Consider the following 21,501-nt stretch of genomic DNA (forward strand, 5'->3'; position numbering starts at 1 on the left):
AACTAACTAACCAGAGTCACCCGTAACACTTATACGGTGATCACTGGTGAAAGGGTTAACTAGGGGCAATTAGAGGGGTTCAAATTTTTATTAGGTAGTATATGGGGGTCCCTGGCGCTATAAAAAAACCTGACGGGGAACCTAAATAACTAACTGGCTAACCAGCGTCACCAGTGACACTTATACTGTGATCGCTGGTGAAAGGGTTAACTGGGGCAATCAGGGGGTTAAAAGCATTATTGGGTAGTATATGGGAGTACCTAGTGCTATAAAAACCTGGCGGTGAACCTAAAAAAATAACTAGCTACCTAGCGACACTAGTGACACTAATGCAGCGATCAGAAAAATGTTCGCTTAGTGACACTGGCAAAAGGGGGTGAAAGGGTTAACTAGGGGCAATCAGGGGGTTAAAACCATTATTGGGTAGTATATCGGGGTACCTAGCGCTATAAAAACCTGGCGGTGAACCTAAAAAAATAACTAGCTACCTAGCGACACTAGCGACACTAATGCAGTGATCAGAAAAATGATCGCTTAGTGACACTGGCAAAAGGGGGTGAAAGGGTTAACTAGGGGCAATCAGGGGGTTAAAACCGTTATTGGGTAGTATATCGGGGTACCTAGCGCTATAAAAACCTGGCAGTGAACCTAAAAAAATAACTAGCTACCTAGCGACACTAATGCAGCGATCAGAAAAATGATCGCTTAGTGACACTGGCAAAAGGGGGTGAAAGGGTTAACTCTAAGGGCAATCAGGGGGTTAAATCATTATTGGGGGGTGGTAGGGGGCTACCCTGGACCTAACACTAACTGCCCTGCCAGTTTTTACTTTTACAACTGACACTGAATGCAGTGATCAGTAAATAAATGATCACTGCAATCAGTGACACTGTGACAGGGGCGGGGAGGGGGGGGACATCGGGGGCGATCGGGGGGGTGATCGGGGGGGGGGTTGTGTGCCTGTGTGTTATTTAGTGTCAGTGTAGTGTTTGGTGCAGACTTACTGTGTCCTCTCCTCGTAGTCCGGTCAATAAGACCGCCCCGAGGAGAATGACATCACTTCCTCCCTGCCTGTGTATACAATACACAGTGGGAGAAAGCTTCTCATTCACCAGGAGCAATCAAGAGGGGATGGCCAGAAACCAACGACCATCCCCTCATCCCAGATCGCTCCTGAAGCGATCGGACCCCCCACCCGCTGGAAGGCAAGCACGTACATGTACGTGCTTGTGCCTGTACATGCCATTGTAATGACGTACAATGGCATGCGGTGGTCGTTAAGTGGTTAATTACCATTGGGTTTTTTATTTTTTTCTAAATGAATGAAAAAAAAACAAAGTGTGAAAAAAATAAAAAATAAATTTCTTAGTTTATGTTATAAAACTTTGCAAATAAGTCATTTTTTTTCTGCGCTGATGGGCACTGATGAGGCTGTGCTGATGGGCACTGATGAGGCAGCAATGATAGGTGGCACTGTTGGGCACTGACACTGATGGGTCTGCACTGATCAGTGCCCTAATTATCAGTGTAAACAACCTTGCCGGTTATCGGCACTCCTTTCCTTACACAGACAGAGCATGTGAGGAAAGAGCTGCTGATAACTAGCAAGTGTGTTTACATGTGATCAGCTGTGATTGGATATGAAGAAAGGGGAATATTGGAGTGGACTTTATAGGTACAAGAAATGGAATAAAAAACATTCTGTAGCTGTGCTTGGCTCTTTACCGTGATCTGTGATCAGCTGTGTCCTCAAAAACACAGCGTTAACAGAGCGTGCCAGATGAGCGCTCCAAGGGGTGTGTTTCTGGTAGAACATTCTTGGATGCCCTCCCAAAACTAGAGAGCTGCTCTGTAGCTGTCTTATGTCTATAGGGCAGTAATAGGGGGGTTAACCACTTACAGACCGTTTTGCTGGCTTAAGACCAGACCACTTTTTGCGATTCGGCACTGCGCCGCTTTAACTGACAATTGCGTGGTCGTGCGAAGTGGCTCCCAAACCAAATTGACGTCCTTTTTTTTCCCACAAACTTTTTGTTATAATAAATATTTCCCCTAAAATATATAAGAAAACATTTTTTACCTCAATTTAGGTCGATACGTATTCTTCTACATATTTTTGGTAAAAAAAAAATCACAATAAGCAATTATTGATTGGTTTGCGCAAAAATTATAGCGTTTACAAAATAGGGGATCGTTTTATGGCATTTTTATTAATATTTTTATCAGTAATGGCGGCGATCAGCGATTTTTTATTGTGACTGCGACATTAGGGCGGACACATAGGACATTTTTGACACATTTTTGGGACCATTGTCATTTATACAGCAATCACTGCTATACAAATGCAGTGATTCCTGTGTAAATGACACTGGCAGTGAAGGGGTTAACCAGAGGGTGGCAGTGTAGGAGTTAAGTGTTCCTAGGGGCGTGTTACTAACTGTGGGGGGCTGGGCTTTGTTTTAGTGAACACTGATCTCTGCTCCAATCACAGGGAGCAGAGATCAGCATCACTTGTTGCTAGGCAGAACGGGGAGATGCTGTTTACAATGGCATCTCCTCGTTCAGCAGCCCCATGAGACGATCGTGAGTATGTCCGCAGCGATCGAATCCACGGGACCCGCGACTGGACTCACGGGGGTCCCAACCGGCATGTGAGCGCACCGCTGGCGGCGCGCTCGCAATGGCAGTGCGGCATTTAAAATCGGACGTACCTGTATGCCAATATGCCTGCCCGTGCCATTCTGCCGACGTACATCGCGTGCGCCCGTCGGGAAGTGGTTAAAGAAGAATTTTCAGGTATGGATATTTTTACATAGTTACATGGTCCAGCTTGGACTAATGTAACTAATATACAATACTTATAGGATCCCTCTACAAGCTGGAAATCACTATAGTAGACACCACTGCTCCAGTAATCTCAATTAGCTTCTGAGTCCCGTTCGAAGTTGATGCCTGCTGCATCCTGAACTCAGGAGGTTGCCCACTTGGCAGGAGCACCATTCAGAGATCACTTTGCATTCTCTGTTAATGCAAAGCATTTTTTGGATGAGGTCGGAAGTTGATGTGGAAATCACTGTAACAGCAGTGCCTACTACTGTGATTTCCAGCTGCCAGGACAGGATCACAAGGTAAAAAAAGCTGAACCATTGAAAACGAATGCAGTTTCCACATCGTAAGGGCTGGTAAGATGCAAAATAGTATTTTTAAGGTATCTATTTTAAAATTTAGATACTTTATTTATTTTTTAAGACAACAACCCTACTACTGGATGTGTACAGGGGAGGGATTTGCATTCGCTCACACATTCATTCAACATTAAATGAAAACCGAGTGATCCACCTGACATGGGGAGAAATGCAACTGCAACATTCAGATTTGTGACGCTTAATTTCGGTATATCTCTTTACACAGTAATCCGCACAAACTCCCTAACCCAAAAGGTAACCCATGACCCAAATTATGGATATATTTATTTGTGGCTTCAAACCATGTATCCAGATTCCTTTTTTTTTTTTTGTCAAATTTTTTGGGTCAGGAATGGCTAGAGTAAATCGACAAATCTAGAGGGACTCATTAAACAAATTCAAGAATGTAGTAAAGGAAATGATATGTGCACCCATAAATTAAATGATATGTACACTCATTTTATAATGACGAGTGTAGCACTAACCCCCGAAGGAGCTGCTGGTTTGATTGGGCTTACCGTTGCCTTCTTCTCCTCAATTTACGTCTAGGGGTTTCCTGTGGTAGATGGCCCAGTAACTTTAGAGACTGATGACAGATCCACATAAAGGGATTTTCATTTGCAAAAACAACGTAGTTAACAAACAGTCTCTTAATATAGGATCAGAGTGTTAGGAGGAAAGTTCAGGTACTCTTAGGCCGCGTAAACACGCGGGGACTGTTCGCCCAACTTTGTCCGCTGAACAGTGTTTCGGCAAACAGTCCGCTCGTGTGTGGGCTTTCAGCGGACAGTTTCAGCGAACAGTCCGCTGAACAAGGTTTTTCGGAAATTCCGAAAAACTGTCCGCTGAAACAAAGTTTCAGCGAACAGTCCCCTCGTGTGTAGGCTTGTTCGTCAAACTAAGTTCCGCGCATGCTCAGAAAGGATTTACATGCCGAAAGTTATAATGCAGTGTATAGGACGTCGTATTTTTCGTCCCGTCGTACGTGTCGTTCACGTCATCGCGCACGGTTTCAGCAAACTGTTCGTCCGTCGTGTGTGGCCATGTCCGTCCATGCTAATTTTGAGCGGACTGTTTGCCGAAACTGTTTGACGGACAAAGTTGGGCGAACAGTCCCCGCGTGTGTACGCGGCCTTAGTGTCAAAGTCAATAGTGAAGAAATCCAGAGAATAGCCATTCACAGCTGGATGTTAACTCAAGTTGGATAGTCCCCCTCTCACAAGGCCTAGTAGCAAACAAGTTGCTTAAATCAGGAACAAGTCTCTGCCACAGATGTTGTTGTGGAACATGTAAGAATAAGTCTCTTCCACAGACGTTGTTGTAGAACATGTAGGAAACTAGGACTTGTAGAACATGTAGGAAACTAGGACTTGTAGAACACTCGTGTAATACCTGGATCTTTCAGCCAGTTTGGCGATACTCACAAGATTGGATTCACTTAGGTCCCTCAGACCAGGCCTGAGACATAAAGTCAGATAGATCCACACTCCAGGCCATAGCCTTCCTGGGGGCTGGTCAGGAGGACCAGGACCACGGAGTCAGAACATACTTCTGGACCGGAACCCCGAACCACGTGACATCCGCATCTTAAGTGCCATCTCCCAGAAAGCACAGCAAGAGTGACACTCCCACTGGGCAGGCTCTGAGAGAAAGTACGTTTAAAGCACAAAACCACACTGTGGTTCGATGCCTGCCAGAAGAGACAGTCCCCCCTATGGCCAGGCCGAACACCCTATAGTCCAGTCAGACTGATGCTGAGGTCCAAATTAGGAACAATTATACCCAAATCAAACTGCAGTTCAGATGTAATATTACATTTCAAAACATATAGCATGTGCTCTTCAGGAGTTGGCGCTACACGAGTAACTAATGCTCTAATTATAGTTAAAGTGACACGAATAATACCAATTACATAAACATGTCCATCACATACGTCCCTTCAATTCTGCCTTCTCTAAAGTGATGAAAAATACTACTTTAATACATCACATGGACAGCACAAGCGAGTCCAACCACATGCTTACATAGTTACAGAGTAGGTGAGGTTGAAAAAAGACACCAAGTCCAACCTATGTGTGTGATTATATAGTATGTCAGTATTACCTTGTATATCCCTGTATGTTGTGGCTGTTCAGGTGCTTATCTAATAGTTTCTTGAAACTATTGATGCTCCCCACTGAGACCACCGCATGTGAAGGGAATTCCACATCCTTGCCGCTCTTACAGTAAAGTACCCTCTATGTAGCTTAAGGTTAAACCTCTTTTATTCTAATTTTAATGAGTGGCCATGAGTTTTGTTAAACTCCCTTCGCAAAAAAGTTTTATCACTATTGTGGGGTCACCAGTACGGTATTTGTAAATTGAAATCATATCCCCTCTCAAGTGTCTCTTTTCCAGAGAGAATAAGTTCAGTGCAACCTTTTTTTTGCAACCTTTCCTTAGTCTTGTAGAGTGGGAGAATTATCATTTTATCTCTGGAATGAATCCCCTTTTTAATGCATGCCAATATTTTCTTTGCTTTGTTAGAAGGAGCTTGGCATTGCATGCCATTGCTGAGCCTGTCATCTACTAGGACCCCCAAGTCCTTTTCCATCCTAGATTCCCCCAGAGGTTCACCCCCAGTGTATAGATTGCATTGATATTTTTGCCACCCAAATGCATTATTTTACATTTTTCTACATTGAACCTCATTTGCCATGTAGTTGCCCACCCCATTAATTTGTTCAGATGTTTTTGCAAGGTTTCCCCATCATCCAGTTATTGCCCTGCTTAGCTTAGTATTGTCAGAAATTGAAATGTTTACCCCATCCTCCAGGTAGTTTATGAACAAATTAAACAGGATTGGTCCCAGCACAGAACCCTGGGGTACCCAACTACCCACCCCTGATCATTCTGAGTACTCCCCATTTATCACCTCCCACTGAACTCGCCCTTGTAGCCAGTTTTCAATCCATGTACTCACCCTATGGTCCATGCCAGCAGACCTTATTTTGAACAGTAAACATTTATGGGGGACTGTGTCAAATTCTTTTGCAAAATTCAGACACATCACATCTACGGGCCTTCCTTTATCTAGATGGCAATCACTCCTCATAGAAGGTTAATACATTGGTTTGGCAAGAACCATTCTTCATTAATCCATGCTGATTACTGCCAATGATGCTGTTCTCATTACTAAAATCTTGTATATAGTCCCTTATCATACCCTCCAAGAGTTTGCATACTATTGATGTTAGGCTAACTGGTCTGTAATTCCCAGGGATGTATTTTGGGCCCTTTTTAAATATTGGTGCTACAATGGCTTTTCTCCAATCAGCTGGTACCATTCCAGTCAGTAGATTGTCAGTAAAAATTAGGAACTGGAAATGGTCTGGCAATTACTTGACTGAGTTCCCTAAGTACAAGCCATCTGGTCCCGGTGATTTGTTAATGTTAAGTTTCCCAAGTCTAATTTTAATTCTGTTAACCATAGAGGTGCTTCCTGTGATGTGTCATGAGGATAAACATTGCAGTTTTGGTTACCGAAGCCCCCTGATTCCCTCATGAAGACTGAGGAGAAGAATAAATTCAATACCTTTGCCATTTCCCATCCTTTGTAATCAGATGTTCTTCCTCATTCTTTATGGGGCCAATATGATCAGTCCTCCTTTTTTTACTTTTTACATGCATAAAATTATTATTTTTTGCTCTCCTCCACTATGTGTCTTTCATTTTCTATCTTAGCTGTCCTTATTGCACCCTTACATTTCTTGTTGCATTCTTTATAAAGTCTGAATGCTGAGGATGATCCGTCACCTTTTTATTTTTTGAAGGCCTTCTCCTTTAATTTTATATGCATTGTTACATTGGAGTTAAGCCATCCAGGACTTTTGTTTGCGCTTTTAAATTTATTACCCAATGGGATGCATTGGCTAATGCCCTTATTTAATATGCTCTTAAAGCAAACTCATCTATCCTCCATGTTCTTTGTTCCTAAAATGTTATCCCAATTGATGCCTTAACAAGGTTTGAGTTTAGGGAAGTTGGATCTTTTGAATGTCTTTGCATTCCCGTTATGTTTCCTATTTGTGTGATTTATACTGAAGCCAATTGACTTGTGATCGCTGTTACCTAAATTGCCACGTATTTCCACATCCATGATCAGGTCTGTATTGTTGGTAATCAGTAGATCCAGTAACGCTTTATTTCTAGTTGATGCGTCTACCATCCAACCCAAAAAATTGTCCTGCAACACATTTAGGAACTGGCGAGCCTTAGATGAATGCGTGGTTCCCTCTGCCCAGTCTATGTCTGGATAATTAAAATCCACCATTATGATAACACTTCCCATCCTTGCTGCTAATCCAATTTGTGATAGATCTGCCTCCCCTTCCTCCCTCAGGTTAGGGGGTCTATAGTATACTCCCAGTGTTATTTTCCCCTTAGCTTCATCCATTTGAGTTCTACCCATAAGGATTCCACCTTCTCCCTAGCTCTCTTAGTGATGTAATCTCTCACATTCACTTGTACATTACTCTTGATATATAGGCATACCCCTCCCCCTTTTTTACTCCCTCTTTCCTTGCGATAAAGGGTATACCCTTGAATTGTTGTCAGCCAATCATGAGAGCTGCTGAACCAGGTCTCTGAAATTCCCACAAAATCCAAATCCTCCTCATACAACAGTATCTCTAGTTCACCCATCTTGTCCGCCAGGCTCCTGGCATTGGTGAACATGCCACTTAGGTCGCATGTTATCCTCTTATTGGGTGTTCCAAGACCAAGACCATGACCATGACCACCATTAATCATATGCTCTCACCTGAACTTGTGGACCTATTAGTGTAAGCAATAAGTCAAATGAGTCTCCCCTTTAAGGGGTCTGTTCCCAGGGCTTCACCACTCTCTCCCTCCTCCGCTCATAAAAGAAAGATTATACTTATAACACAAAATACCTTTATTAAAAAACTTAAAATATGTACACTCACGAGATAGGTGCTCTCACACAGCAGTTTGCCAATTTAAATGTTTGCCACAATATCTGGGTACAATGTCCCCTTAAGCATAAACCTCAACATCACATAGGTCCAGCAATCCAACACTTCTGAGTAGACCTAATGAGGTCATAGGCACCACCTTGACATGTTTCATCATACCCTTGTGACTTTATCAAAGGGTTATTAGCTGTAGGGAGAGGCTGTACAGCAGTAGATTGTGGATCATATATGTTAGTAACTATCTTTTAGTGGCCTTGAGTGCTTCATGAGCACTAAGTATTGGATTTACCTAGAGAGCTCCAAATCCTTTCAGATTGCTTTATAATGACATTTCTTAAGAGGATAGACAATCAACATAACAGGACAGTCACTCAGCATCAGCATAGACAGTCTTGAAGGGATGTGATATTTCCAAAAAAATTATTCGGTTACATCAGCTTCAAGTGCTTGGTAGCTGTGGGTGATCCAAGACTGATTCATCTTGATTAAGGTCAGTTGATCAACTGATTCGGTGGACAGGCGCACCCTGTGATCAGTAACAAAGCCACCAGCAGCACTGAAGGTGCGCTCCGAAAGAACGCTGGATGCAGGAAAGGCCAGTAGCTCAATTGCATACTGTGCAAGCTCTGGCCAGTGATCCATCCTCAAGACCCAGTAAGCCAGAGGATTTTCGGTGGGAAAGGTGTCCAAGTCTGACCTTGCCCCTAGGAATTCCTGCACCATGTAAATCAGACGCTGGCGATGGTTGCTGGAACCGATCATACCTTGGGGCTGCGGACTAAAAAATTGTCTGAAAGCATCAGTCAGACGGCCACCTTCTCCACCGCTCCTTCTGACCGATGCCTCAGCAACACGTTGTCCAGGACCAGGAGTTTGTAACCTCCCAGTCTCTGGGAACGCGTTGCACAGACCTTTCTGCAAGGCCTCCCGGAGATGTCTCATCCTCTGCTCCCTCTGCGACGGCAAGATAAGGTCGGCAACCTTACCCTTGTACCGTGGATCAAGGAGAGTGGCCAGCCAGTAATGGTCCCTCTCCTTGATCCGAAGAATATGAGGATCCTTCCGCAGGCTTTGCAGGATCAGGGAGGCCATGCAGCGTAGGTTAGCTAAGGCATTCGGTCCGGAGTCCTCTGGGTCACTAAGGACAACATGATCCGCAGCTACCTCCTCCCAGCCATGTACAAGTCCACGGGTTTCTTGGGACTGTAAATCGCCCCTACAAGACTGCTGCTGCTGAGTGCCAGCCTCCACCTCCATGCTGACACAATCATCCTCTTCCTCCTCATCCTCTTCCTGTGTGATGGGTGGCACAGCAGGAACACTGTCTGGATAAAGGGGGCCTTGAGAGGCAAGGAAGTCCTCCTCTTCCTGCCTCTGTTCTGCCTCAAGTGCCCTGTCCATTATTCCACGCAGCGTATGCTCCAAGAGGTGGACAAGAGGTACAGTGTCACTGATGCATGCATTGTCACTGCTCACCATCCTTGTGGCCTCCTCAAACGGTGACAGGACAGTGCATGCATCCCTGATCATGCCCCACTGGCGTGGTGAGAAAAAACCGAGCTCCCCTGACCCTGTCCTGGTGCCGTGGTCGCACAGTTACTCATTGATGGCCCTCTGCTGCGTGTGCAGCCGCTGCAGCATGGCCAACGTTGAGTTCCACCCGGTGGGCATGTCACATATAAGGCGGTTCTTGGGCAGGTTCAACTCCTTTTTGGAGCTCAGCCAGCCGAGCACAGGCATTAAATGATCGGCGGAAATGCACACAGACTTTCCTGGCCTGCTTCAGGACATCCTGAAAGCCCGGGTACCTGCCCAAGAACCGCTGCACCACCAGGTTAAGGACGTGAGCTACACAGGGCACATGGGTCAGTTGTCCCTGTCGGAGGGCGGAGAGGAGGTTGGTGCCATTGTCGCAAACCACCATTCCTAGCTTAAGCTGGCATGGCATCAACCACCTCTCGGCCTGCCCCTGCAGAGCTGACAAAACATTCGCCCCAGTGTGGCTCCTGTCCCCCAAACAAACAGCGCAAGCATGGCATGGCATAGTTTTGCCTGCGTACTTGCGTAGCCCCTGGAACGCCTACGGAGCACCGCTGGTTCTGAGGACAGAGCACTGGAAGAGGCCATGGAGGAAGAAGAAGAGGAGGGGGTGGAGGAGAGAGGTGTGTCACAACCAATAGTAGCATTTTGGAGGCGTGGTGGCGGAACAACCTCCAACACTACTGCACCTTGTCCTGCATCCTTCCCAGCTGCCAGAAGAGTGACCCAATGGGCCGTGAAAGACAGGTAACGTCCCTGTCCATGCCTGCTGGATCATGAGTCAGCGGTAATATGCACCTTACCGGTGACCGCCCTGTCAGCAAGGCAAGGACATGCCTTCCACATGCCGGTAGAGAGCCGGAATCGCCTTCTGTGAGAAAAAGTGGCGTTTGGGGACCTGCCACTGAGGAACCGCACATTGTACAAACTCACGGAAGGGGGCCGAGTCTACCAACTGAAAAGGCAGCAGTTGAAGTGCTAGCAATTTAGCCAAGCTAGCATTCAACCGCTGGGCATGTGGATGGCTGGGAGTGAACTTCTTTCGCCGGTCCAGCAGCTGGGGCAGGGGTATTTGCCTGCTATAATCGGACGTAGGTGTACTGCTAGCAGAGTGCCCGGAAGCACTTGGCTGTGACACACCTAATTGTGCACCTTCATTCCTCTCAGAGCAGGTTTCAGAGAGGACTGAAGGTCTAGTGGGGTTGGAGATCCCAGCTGATGAGGAGCAAGGAGAGGTCCGCTTTGTTCTTTGGTGTGGGTCTTTGAGGTACGCTTGCCAACGAGCTGCATGGCAGGTCAACATATGTCTGGTCAAGCATGTGGTGCCCAAGCGGCTGATGTTTTGGCCACGCGAGATACGCTTAAGGCATATGTTGCAAATAGCAACATAGCGATCTGATGCAAGGTGCTTTGGGGTGGGGGGGCCGCAGGGTGCCCCCTTCCCCCAAAGCACCCACCCCCCATCTTGAGGGCACAAGGCCTGGTACGGCTCAGGAGGGGGGCGCTCGCTCGTCCTCACCCCCTTTCCTGACAGGCCAGGCTGCGTGCTCAGATATGGGTCTGGTATGGATTTTGGGGGACCCCACGCCGTTTTTTTTGGGCGTAAGGGAGTCCCCGTTTTTTTTTTAATTTGGCGTGGAGTTCTCCCTTAGGATTCATACCAAATACAGTGCCTGGTATTGGCGGGAATCCAATTTGGATCCCCGCACCAGTGTGAACCCGGCCAGCGATGCTTGCCTCCTATCGGGAAAGGAAAATAAACAACTTTCCTTTCCCGATGCGAGCCGGCTCAGCGCTGGCTCCCGCGACGGGGCTCGCAGGGTGTCAATCTCGCCACTTTTATCGGCGAGATTGACACAATATCACGGTCACCTACTGTAACATCCCCTGAAGCACTTGCAGTGCAAAGTGGATTTGCCTTTCAGAAATAACCCCCATCAACATGTGCTAGCTCCCATCATGGGGGATCAATGGACATGTTTTGGGGCTGCAACCCCTTCCTCTCACTTACTTTAGTTTTGAGGAAGGGTTTGCACCCCCAAAAAGCATACATTGATATACTGTGATGGGAGATAGCACATGTTAACACACCCTGTGTTTTGGGGCTTGAGGAAATAACCTGTTTGTACCTACACACATTTTAGGCAGGGGATCATAAGGGACATTTAACAGTTATGCCTCTACATGTACGTGGCTTCAAATTTTGGCTCTTAGAGGGGTGAGATTACCCCATCTGAGGAAGGCAACATCAACAGGGCGGCACAGTGGTGTAGTGGTTAGCACTCTCACCTAGCAGTAAAAAGGGCCGCTGGTTCGAATTCCAACCATGACACTACCTGCCTGGAGTTTGCATGTTCTCCCTGTGCCTGCGTGGGTTTCCTCCAGGTACTCCGGTTTCCTCCCACTCTCCAAAGACATGCAGGTAGGTTAATTGGCTTCTGTCCAAAATTGGCCTTAGTATATGAATGGGGACCTTAGATTGTGGGCTCCTTGAGGGTAGGGACCAATGTGAGTGTGCAATGTACAGGGATAGGGGTAGACACTCACTCACACAGGTTGAACTGGATGGACTGGTGTCTTTATTCAACCTTACTAACTATGAAACTATGAAACAGTTTTGGGATTCTAATGTCTCATATGGCCTTCACTTTAGCAAAGTCAAACTTTGTAAGCTCCTGAGTTGGGGATGTGTATTTTATGTTTTCTTAAACATGCATGTTTAGCCCTGAAAAAAGCAAAATAATGGAAAACATGCATGTTATACACCAATATGTTGGTGTATGTTTGTTCAAAAACCTTTTAAAATGGATTAAAATGTTTTATACTAAACAATGTGTGGCTTCTTATTTCAATGCTCAATACCAGTGTATTTGTTAAGTTGTAGTTACAGTGACAATGTGCTATAAAATGTTGGAAACTCAGGCAATTTTAGGGCCTCAAAGAAATGAATTAAACAAGTTGAAAAGGCTGAATATGTTTAACATTAATTCATTACATACATTAACAACAATAACATTGTGTGTGTGTGTAGCAGACCCACAGCACAACATAATAGTTAGCTGAAGAAGAGATTGCAGTTTGGGAGGGAAACCCAGCGTGGCCGCTTTCCAGAGCCGTCTTCATACCAGGATCAGCTGGGCCTGACCCTGAAAAGTCAACCTCACTTTGAAGTGAGGCAAGGTGGCTGCTTGCATTCCCACGTAAGTAATTGTGCAGTATGCAGCAGCACAATACAACATGGTTTATTTTGTATTCGGCTAGGTTAATTGATGTTAGAAACAGCCTGAACCAACTGGATAGTATGCCAGATGTGTTTTCCACAACCCTTCGGGCACAAGAGACCCTGTAGTTGTAGATCCTCTGCTCTGGTGTGAGGTTCCTCCTAGGAAAGGGCCTCTTAAGACGTTCCCCTAGAGCAAAGGCCTCATCTGCTACAAATACAAAATTGAGGCCCTCGACATTCTCCTCAGGAGGTGGCAAATATAAGTTGCTATTCTGTAGCCTAGAGTAGAAATCGGTCGGTTCAATCACTCCTCCGTCCAAGTTACGGCCATTCTTCCCAACATCCAGGTACAGGAACTTGTAATTTGCAGACACTACTGCTAGCATGACTATGCTGCAAAAGCCCATATAATTATAATAAGAGCCCATGTTGGGTGGTGGGACAATATGGACATGCTTCCCATCTATGGCCCCACCACAGTTGGGAAGATCCCACTGATGGTGGAATTGGGTTGCAACAGCCTGCCATTCCTGTGGGTTGGAAGAAAACTGTGGAGTCAAACAAGAAAAAAATGAATACTTTTGCACATAACATTGCAAGCATATTTGACACAAACATTCTTGGCCAACATAAGTATAACATTCATATTTAAATGAGTATTTAAAGACGAAAGTATAAGGTCAGCTTATCAGATTCCTCACCCCCTCTGGTGGCCCATTCTAAAAATGTTATGGTGGCGAAGGGGGATGGGTAGTTGTTTTGGACAGGTAACCATCTCCACTTCCAAGAGAGCTGAATGCATAAATAATGCGTGATACTTTGGCCAGCCCCTCTTTACTTACACTATTGGCAGCCCACTGGACAGATAAGAAGTGTCATAATCCAAATATATGGATACACACTGTCCAAATTGAAGCACATTTTTACATTCATAAATTACATATCAAGATAATAGGAGACAAAAACTTTCAACAATGCCATTTGAAGGTATTCAGATAGGCGCTTGCACTACATGCTTTGGTGAATTCATCCAGAAATATGACAAAAGAGGTATAGTGTGTATGGGTTTTGAAAAGTCAGCAGACATTCACAGCATATTACAACAATGGTAATTATGGAATGAAGAAATTAATACAATACATTAGTAAACATTAAATACACGAATATGATGTTAAAGGCTAAAACTTACACAAATATAGTCCTTCTGCACGACTTGGATAATGGCAGAACAGGTCCCTGGAATAATGATTTTTAAGAGCCTGAGGGGAGATCTCAGTTGTGAACTTCAGTACCTGGAGACTTCTCCCCGTTGCCAAGTACGGCAAGGTGGCGATCAGCCTTTGCTCGGGAGTAATGGCAAGCAGCATGCATGTGTCCTGCTTACTAATATATTGGGTAAGCAATGCCAATATAAGGTCAAAGCATAGGTATGTCATCCAGAAATAATTACTCAAATCGCCAGGATTATTCTCCTGAAGCTCCCGCAGCACAGGCATATGACAGAATTGGTCACGATTAAGCAACCACTTCTTGGTCCAAGAACTCCTCCTCCTCCTGTTCCTGGACTGGACTTGGGTCAAAGAAATAACTCCAAGCCCAATGATAGCAAGATCTCTCCAATGAGAATGCCACATGGCTAGTAGAAACAAACTGACAAGCATGCACTGAAAATCAGAAAGGACTTGACAAACACGCACTGAAAATCAGAAAAAACTTGACAAGCACGCACTGAAAAACAGAAACGAACTGACAAGCATGACCTGAAAAACAGAAATTAACTGACAATCACGAGCTAAAAAGCACAAATTGACACTCACCAAACTTCTACTAACACGGGATTAGCAGAAGGAGCCCAAAGGGTGGCGCATAACTATTGAACTTCCTTTTTAATCGGCTCATAGTACATCACTACATTTGTAATTGTTGGCCAACAATTGTGTGGCCCCTCGGACAAAATTCCATGATTTTGTTGGCGAACAATCTGATCGTGTGTACAAGGCTTTACTGTTAAGTAGTTATAAAGTGCATTATCAAGCATTCAAAAACTATACATGAAAGAATTTGCCTAAGGGGGGGAGGGGGGGGGTTAAAGAGATGGAAAAAGAAATGGAAAAAGAAAATGTTAAAGTTAAATGTCTTAAGTATTAGACAAAATGTATAGGCTTATAACGTAACCGTTGAGGGGAGAAAAAATCTCCCTACAAGGGTACATTGGCTACTGTCAGTTGCTCATCAATATAATGAACAACCGAGAGTAGCAGAAGAGGAGCGCAGGGAACATCCCTGAAGTGTACAGAAAGTCAACCAATAAATTTGTATCTTAATAATATATAGAATGAGTACAGAAGATGCCCAAATGTAAAGTAAGGACTTGAAAACTATGAAAAAAGCCATATTAAGACTTGTGTGAAAAAATAAAAAAATAAACCATACCAACCACTGCATACAACTAGTTACTTTGTAAAGAAACCTTAAGAAAAAGCATAAATAACATTCAATTCACAGAATCATCAGGTACTGGGTCCGGGGGACAAAAGTGACCTCTTTTGAGAGGCATGATGTTCATTTCTGCTTGCTGGGTTTGATGACTTGCCTGAGGAACACGGTGCTGATCTTCGGTGAGAGCCATCCAATTTTTGTGTGGAATTCAGTAAGTGCAAATCTTGAAGATAGTTTGCAGATCATTTGCATTTCAACATGCATATTTTATGCCATGATAGGTAAAACGCACCGAGAAGGGAAAACCCCATTGATACGTAATTAAGTTACGTTTCAAAATTTGAAGTAGAGGTTTCCTACCCGTCTTTTGTTGATAGTTGAGATATATCTGCCAACAGTTGATAATTATATACTTGAAAGACTAGAGATTCTTTGTTTCTTGCAGCTAATAGTTGTTCTTTTGTATGGTAGAAATTAAATTTGGCAATGATAACGCAAGGAAGACCTTCAGGTTTTTTGGGTTAGGGCTCTATGAACCCTGTCCATCTCAAATTGTTCCACTGGTATCGCTGGTTGTAATTCCTAAAAAAACTGCCATCAGTGTGGCTTTTAAGTCAATGACAACTTCAGGGATTCCTCTAATGCGTAAATTGGAATGCCTTGCACAATTTTCATAATCTTCCAATCGGGTTTGTAAAATGGTATTTTCTTCTTTAAGGTTTTCAATCTCCGTCGAGTAATTTAGGGTATATTTTTCCATGTCATCCACTAGACATGTGCACAATATTTTGTTTCAGAATTTAATTTTCTTCCAGAAAATACATTTATTTAGTTACTCCTGAAATTCATTTTTATTTATTTTGTTTTGTTAAAAAATGCATTCGTCCGAAAATCCGAAATAATTAAGGTTGAATCTGTCATTGAAGGCTAAGACCGCGTACACACGGGCGGATTGTCTGCCCAACTTAGTCCGCTGAACCGCGTTTCAGCGGACAATCCGCTCGTGTGTGGGCTTCAGCGGACTTTTTCAGCGGACTTTGTCTTTCGGAATTTCCGTAATTTTGTCCGTCCAAACTTGGTTTTGTCCGTCCAAACTTGGTTTCAGCGGACAGTCCGCTCGTGTGTAGGCAAGTTGGACGGACTAAGTATGGCGCATGCTCAGAAAGGATTTACACGGCCGAAGGTTGCATTGCAGTGTATTGGACGTCGTTTTTCTAGTCCCGTCGTACGTGCTGTACACGTCATCGCGCAAGTTTTCAGTGGACTGTCTGTTCATCGTGTGTGGTCAAGTCCGTTCATTCAAAATTTGGACGGACTGTCTGTCGGATTGTCTGACGAACTTAGTTGGGCAGACAATCCGCCCGTGTGTACGCGGCCTTATGGTGTCTGTCGAATGCTTGACGGAGAAGATTTGACGGATAAACTGTATGACGCCGCAATCGTACATTTCCGGAATGTTCCACCTACAAGTTATAGTAGAATTCTAATGTATGACACTAGTAATAATTATATTTATTAATTATTATTTAAAAGTGAACAATAAAAAGGTCAAAGGGTCTCCAAAACTGTGCAATGTTTAGTGACAGTCCAACATGTGATAGAATCCACAATCAAAGTGTCTTTTGCTTGAGAAATCCCACCACCAGAAGAATTGTGCGCTTACCAGCTGCCAGATAGTTAATGCATATAACCAAGATCCAGCCAAGGCGTTTTCTTCAATTCGGAAACAATCTGATTGTCCCGTCTGTGGGAGGGTCTCCTGGTTGGCCACACAAAACGATAAAGAAAATACCCGAAATTCGAGACTAAAATGCATTCGGACGAAAATGAATGCACATGTCTAACATCCACTCTAATTTCAAGTTCAGACATGTGTTGGCCTAGATCCTTAATCTCTTTAGTGGTAATATGACTAGTGGTAATTAGACTAGTGGTAAAATGGTCTGAGGTGAGTTTTAACGATTTTTGGAACATTTTTTCAATTTGTTTTGATGTGGCTGGAGGAGCCATTTCATCTTGAGAAGTATCTTCAAGATTCTCCAGGTAAAAATCATTGTTTCTTGAGAGGACCGGAGATTGTGTGTTTGCCTTTAAGGCTTTATTAGCCCTGTGTGACATTCCTGAGGGGGCCGGCGTCAGCATAATTTTAACTGTCTGAGGCGGCGCTGATTTGTCATTTTTCAGCTTCATGGAGGGCAGTTCGTTTCCAGGAATAGAGCCCCAATATGCCCACTGATATTGGACATAGCCCTGGGAGGAATATCTGTGGGTAATCACCATGTACCTGTTGTTTATTCGGCTGTTATGTCCTTCAGATGATGCAGCTTTAGGTAAGCACCTCCATACCATTCAGCTCTGCATGCACCCCTGACAATCAGTTTATCACCTGTTTACATCCGTGTCGCTTCTGAACCACTGAGAGAGAGACACCAAGTGTACCCAATCTATACCACTTGCATACCGCAGATTTTCCAAAACTAGACTGCACCTATACCAACTCTATACCATGTTATACTGAATCTTTACCGTATTTGAACCAAATATTCCATGCACCTGTGCCAAGACTATACCTCACATATACTGTACCTACACACATGCAGATTAACTGGGACCATTGCTCTTCCAAGCCTAGAGAGTCAAAGTATGGGAGTTTGATAAGTAAGGGATAGTCTACCCATGAGGCATCAGATATGACAGAGACTTCAGAAATCTTCTCTTCAAGAGTGCTTAAGATCAGTTGAAGACTAGAATTTATCTGACCAGAGGACTGAAACAAAAGACAACAAAGCAGTCCAAACTGAACAAGCTTTATTTAAATCCTTTTGTAGTATTTATAGGACTATTGCACTGTTACAGGAGTTACAGAAGTGACAGAAGATCTAATCCGAGAGAAAGGACTTCAATCTGATAACCCGGAATCCAAATGCAGAAACCAAGGCCTATTTGGAAATTACTGCAATAATTCACACGGTCTTTAGTAGAGATGAGCTCGGTGTTCGACTCGAACATCGGCCATTCATCTGTTCGGCGAATTCAGAACTTTGGGGACCGTTCGCACCAAATTTGTGTGGCACAAACGGCCCACAATGCACTACGTCATCGCAGTGCATTGCTGGCTCATGATTGGCAAAGCATGCATTGTGACCCCACCTGCTTAGCCAATCACAGCGCCGAAAGCGAGGAGAGCCATAATTGGCCACACCCAGGATGGCTGTGGCCAATTATAGCTCAGGGGGTTTAGTACATGCCCCACCCTATATAAGGCCGTCATTGAGGCAGCCTTGTGTAGTGTGTTCTGGTGTGCAGGGAAAGAGCAAGATAGGCAGGGACAGTGTGTTCTTTTCTCAGGCATCTGCAGGAGTTAAACTGGGTGTTGTGTGCCTCCAGCACAGTATACATTTGTATGTACCCTTTTTTGCTGATGTTCTCTAATACAGGCATCTGCAGGAGTCACAGACCCCCAAAGCATCCTCCCAATGTTGAGGGCATGTGGCTTGGTACGGTTCAGGAGGGGGGGCTGCTCTCTCGCCCCCCCTTTTCCTGCGGCCTGCCAGGTTGCGTGCTCGGATAAAGGGTCTGGTATGGATTTTTAGGGGGACCCCCACATCAATTTTTTTCAAATTTGACGCGGGGTTCCCCTTAATATCCATACCAGACCTGAAGGGTCTGGTATTGATATTTAAGGGGACCCCCACGTTTTTTTTATTTTTAATTTGATAAGGGGTTCCCCTTAATATCCATACCAGACCTGAAGGGCCTGGTAATTGAATTTGGGGGAACCCCACGCTTTTTTTTTTATCAATGAATGAATTGTCTGCTCCATAATACAGAGAACACTCATTGAGTGTTCTCTGTATTACGGGAGCCAACAATTCAAAGTGATTTTAAAAGACTTTTTTTCCTTGCGAAATTACACTTTGTGCAGGGACAGTTCTAAGCATGGGAAACATGCGCCCCTTCACAGGCATACTATAGACACCCCCAGGTACGAAATTTAAAGGAATATTACACTTTTATTGTTTCACTTTAATCATTATTAAAAACACAGCTCCTGAAAAAACGTCCGTTTTTAAAACTTTTTTTTTGCATTGATCCATGTCCCCTGGGGCAGGACCCAGGTCCCCAAACACTTTTTTGGACAGTAACTTGCATATTAGCCTTTAAAATTAGCACTTTAGATTTTGAACGTTCGAGTCCCATAGACTTTAATAGGGTTCTAAAGTTCACATGAAGTTTAGGTCTGTTCGCAGGTTCTGGTGCAAACCGAACAGGGGGGTGTTCGGCTCATCCTTAGTGACCAGTGACGTAGCGTGTAGGAGGAGTCGGTGACATCAGTTCCGGTCATGGCCGAGATCGGAAGTAGGGATTTTATTGATAATGCTTGCTTTTATCCTAAATGTTAAGGTATTATGTTTTAATAAAACAATTTATCATGTGAAATTACTACACTATGGTGTTCTTATTTGTCTTGTATGGCCTGTAAATGAAGAAGAGGAGGAGATCTAATACAGCATAGCGGATATTTATCCTCGATTACTGAGTCATACACCACATCCCTGGGTTTAGGCTATAAGGAGAGGAGAGTAGAATGTGATTGTCCATAAAGGATTCATATATTAAAGCCTCGTCAGACCAGCTGTGGATTTCGATGCAGGAAAGGACAGAGTGGAACATGAACTGCCGTTAATTATATGTATACCAAAGCGCCACTAGATCTGTTCTGGTCTTTGTTTAAGGTGAGCTCCTAGGGCACACCCCAGGTGGATTCCTGGATGGTGGGAGCAACTGTGTACACAACTTTAACCACTTCCCGACCAGCGCACGTCGATGTACGTCGACAGAATGGCACGGGCAGGCATATTGGCTTACAGGTACGTCCAATATTCAATGCCGCCCTGCCATCGGGAGTGAGCCGGCGCGCTCCCGCGCTGGTCGGGACCCCCGTGAGTCCGGTCGTGGGACCCACGGACTCGATCGCCGCAGGCATCCCCGCGATCGTCTCACGGAGCAGCCGAATGGAGGAAATGCCGTGTAAACAGCATTTCTCCATTCTGCCTAGCAACTAGTGACGCTGATCTCTGCTCCATGTGATTGGAGCAGAGATCAGTGTTCACTAAATGAAAGCCCAACCCCCCCACAGTTAGTAACACACCCCTAGGAACACTTAACCCCTACACTGCCACCCCCTGGTTAACCCCTTCACTGCCAGTGTCATTTACACAGGAATCACTGCATTTATATAGCAGTGATTACTGTATAAATGACAATGGTCCCAAAAATGTGTCAAAAATGTCCGATGGGTCCCCCACAATGTCGCAGTCACAATAAAAATCGCTGATCACCGCCATTACTAGTAAAAAAAAGAATAATAAAAAATTATTAATAAAAATGCTATAAAACTATCCCTATTTTGTAAACGCTATAACTTTTGCGCAAACCAATCAATAATCGCTTATTGCGATTTTTTTTACCAAAAATATGTAGAAGAATACGTATCAGCCTAAACTGAGGGAAAAAAATGTTTTTTTTATATATTTTTGGGGGATATTTATTATAACAAAAAGTAAAAAATAATGTGTTTTTTTCAAAATTGTCGCTCTATTTTTGTTTATAGCGCAAAAAATAAAAACCGCAGGGGTGATCAAATACCACAAAAAGAAAGCTCTATTTGTGGGAAAAAAAGGACGTCAATTTTGTTTGGGAGCCACGTCGCACGACCGCGCAATTGTCGGTTAAAGCGACGCAGTGCCGAATCGCAAAAAGTGGTCTGGTCTTTGACCAGCAAAATGGTCCGGTCTGCAAGTGGTTAAAGAACTGTTGTTTTTTTGTGTTTTTGTGTTCGTTTTTTGAGCACTTGATCTTCACATCTCATCACTTTTTGATGAAACTTCATTGTTTGGGACTTATCTTACTATTTTTTCTGTAAAATCAGATTAATAATATAATGAATCTGCTCTTGATCTGAGTACTTTATCACTGTTTCATACATTATCGCATATTGCTGTATTTTATTTTTATTTTTTAATTATGTATAGTAATTCATACATATTTATTTATTCTTGCTGCATAGTTTCTTGAATTATCACACTTTATCATTGTTTCACAACATTATTGCACATTACTGCATTTTTGTCTTTTT

The sequence above is a fragment of the Lithobates pipiens genome, unplaced genomic scaffold (assembly GCF_037356315.1).
Source record: "Lithobates pipiens isolate NorthernLeopardFrog02 unplaced genomic scaffold, aLitPip1_a1.2 Scaffold_1, whole genome shotgun sequence".
NCBI lineage: Eukaryota > Metazoa > Chordata > Amphibia > Anura > Ranidae > Lithobates > Lithobates pipiens.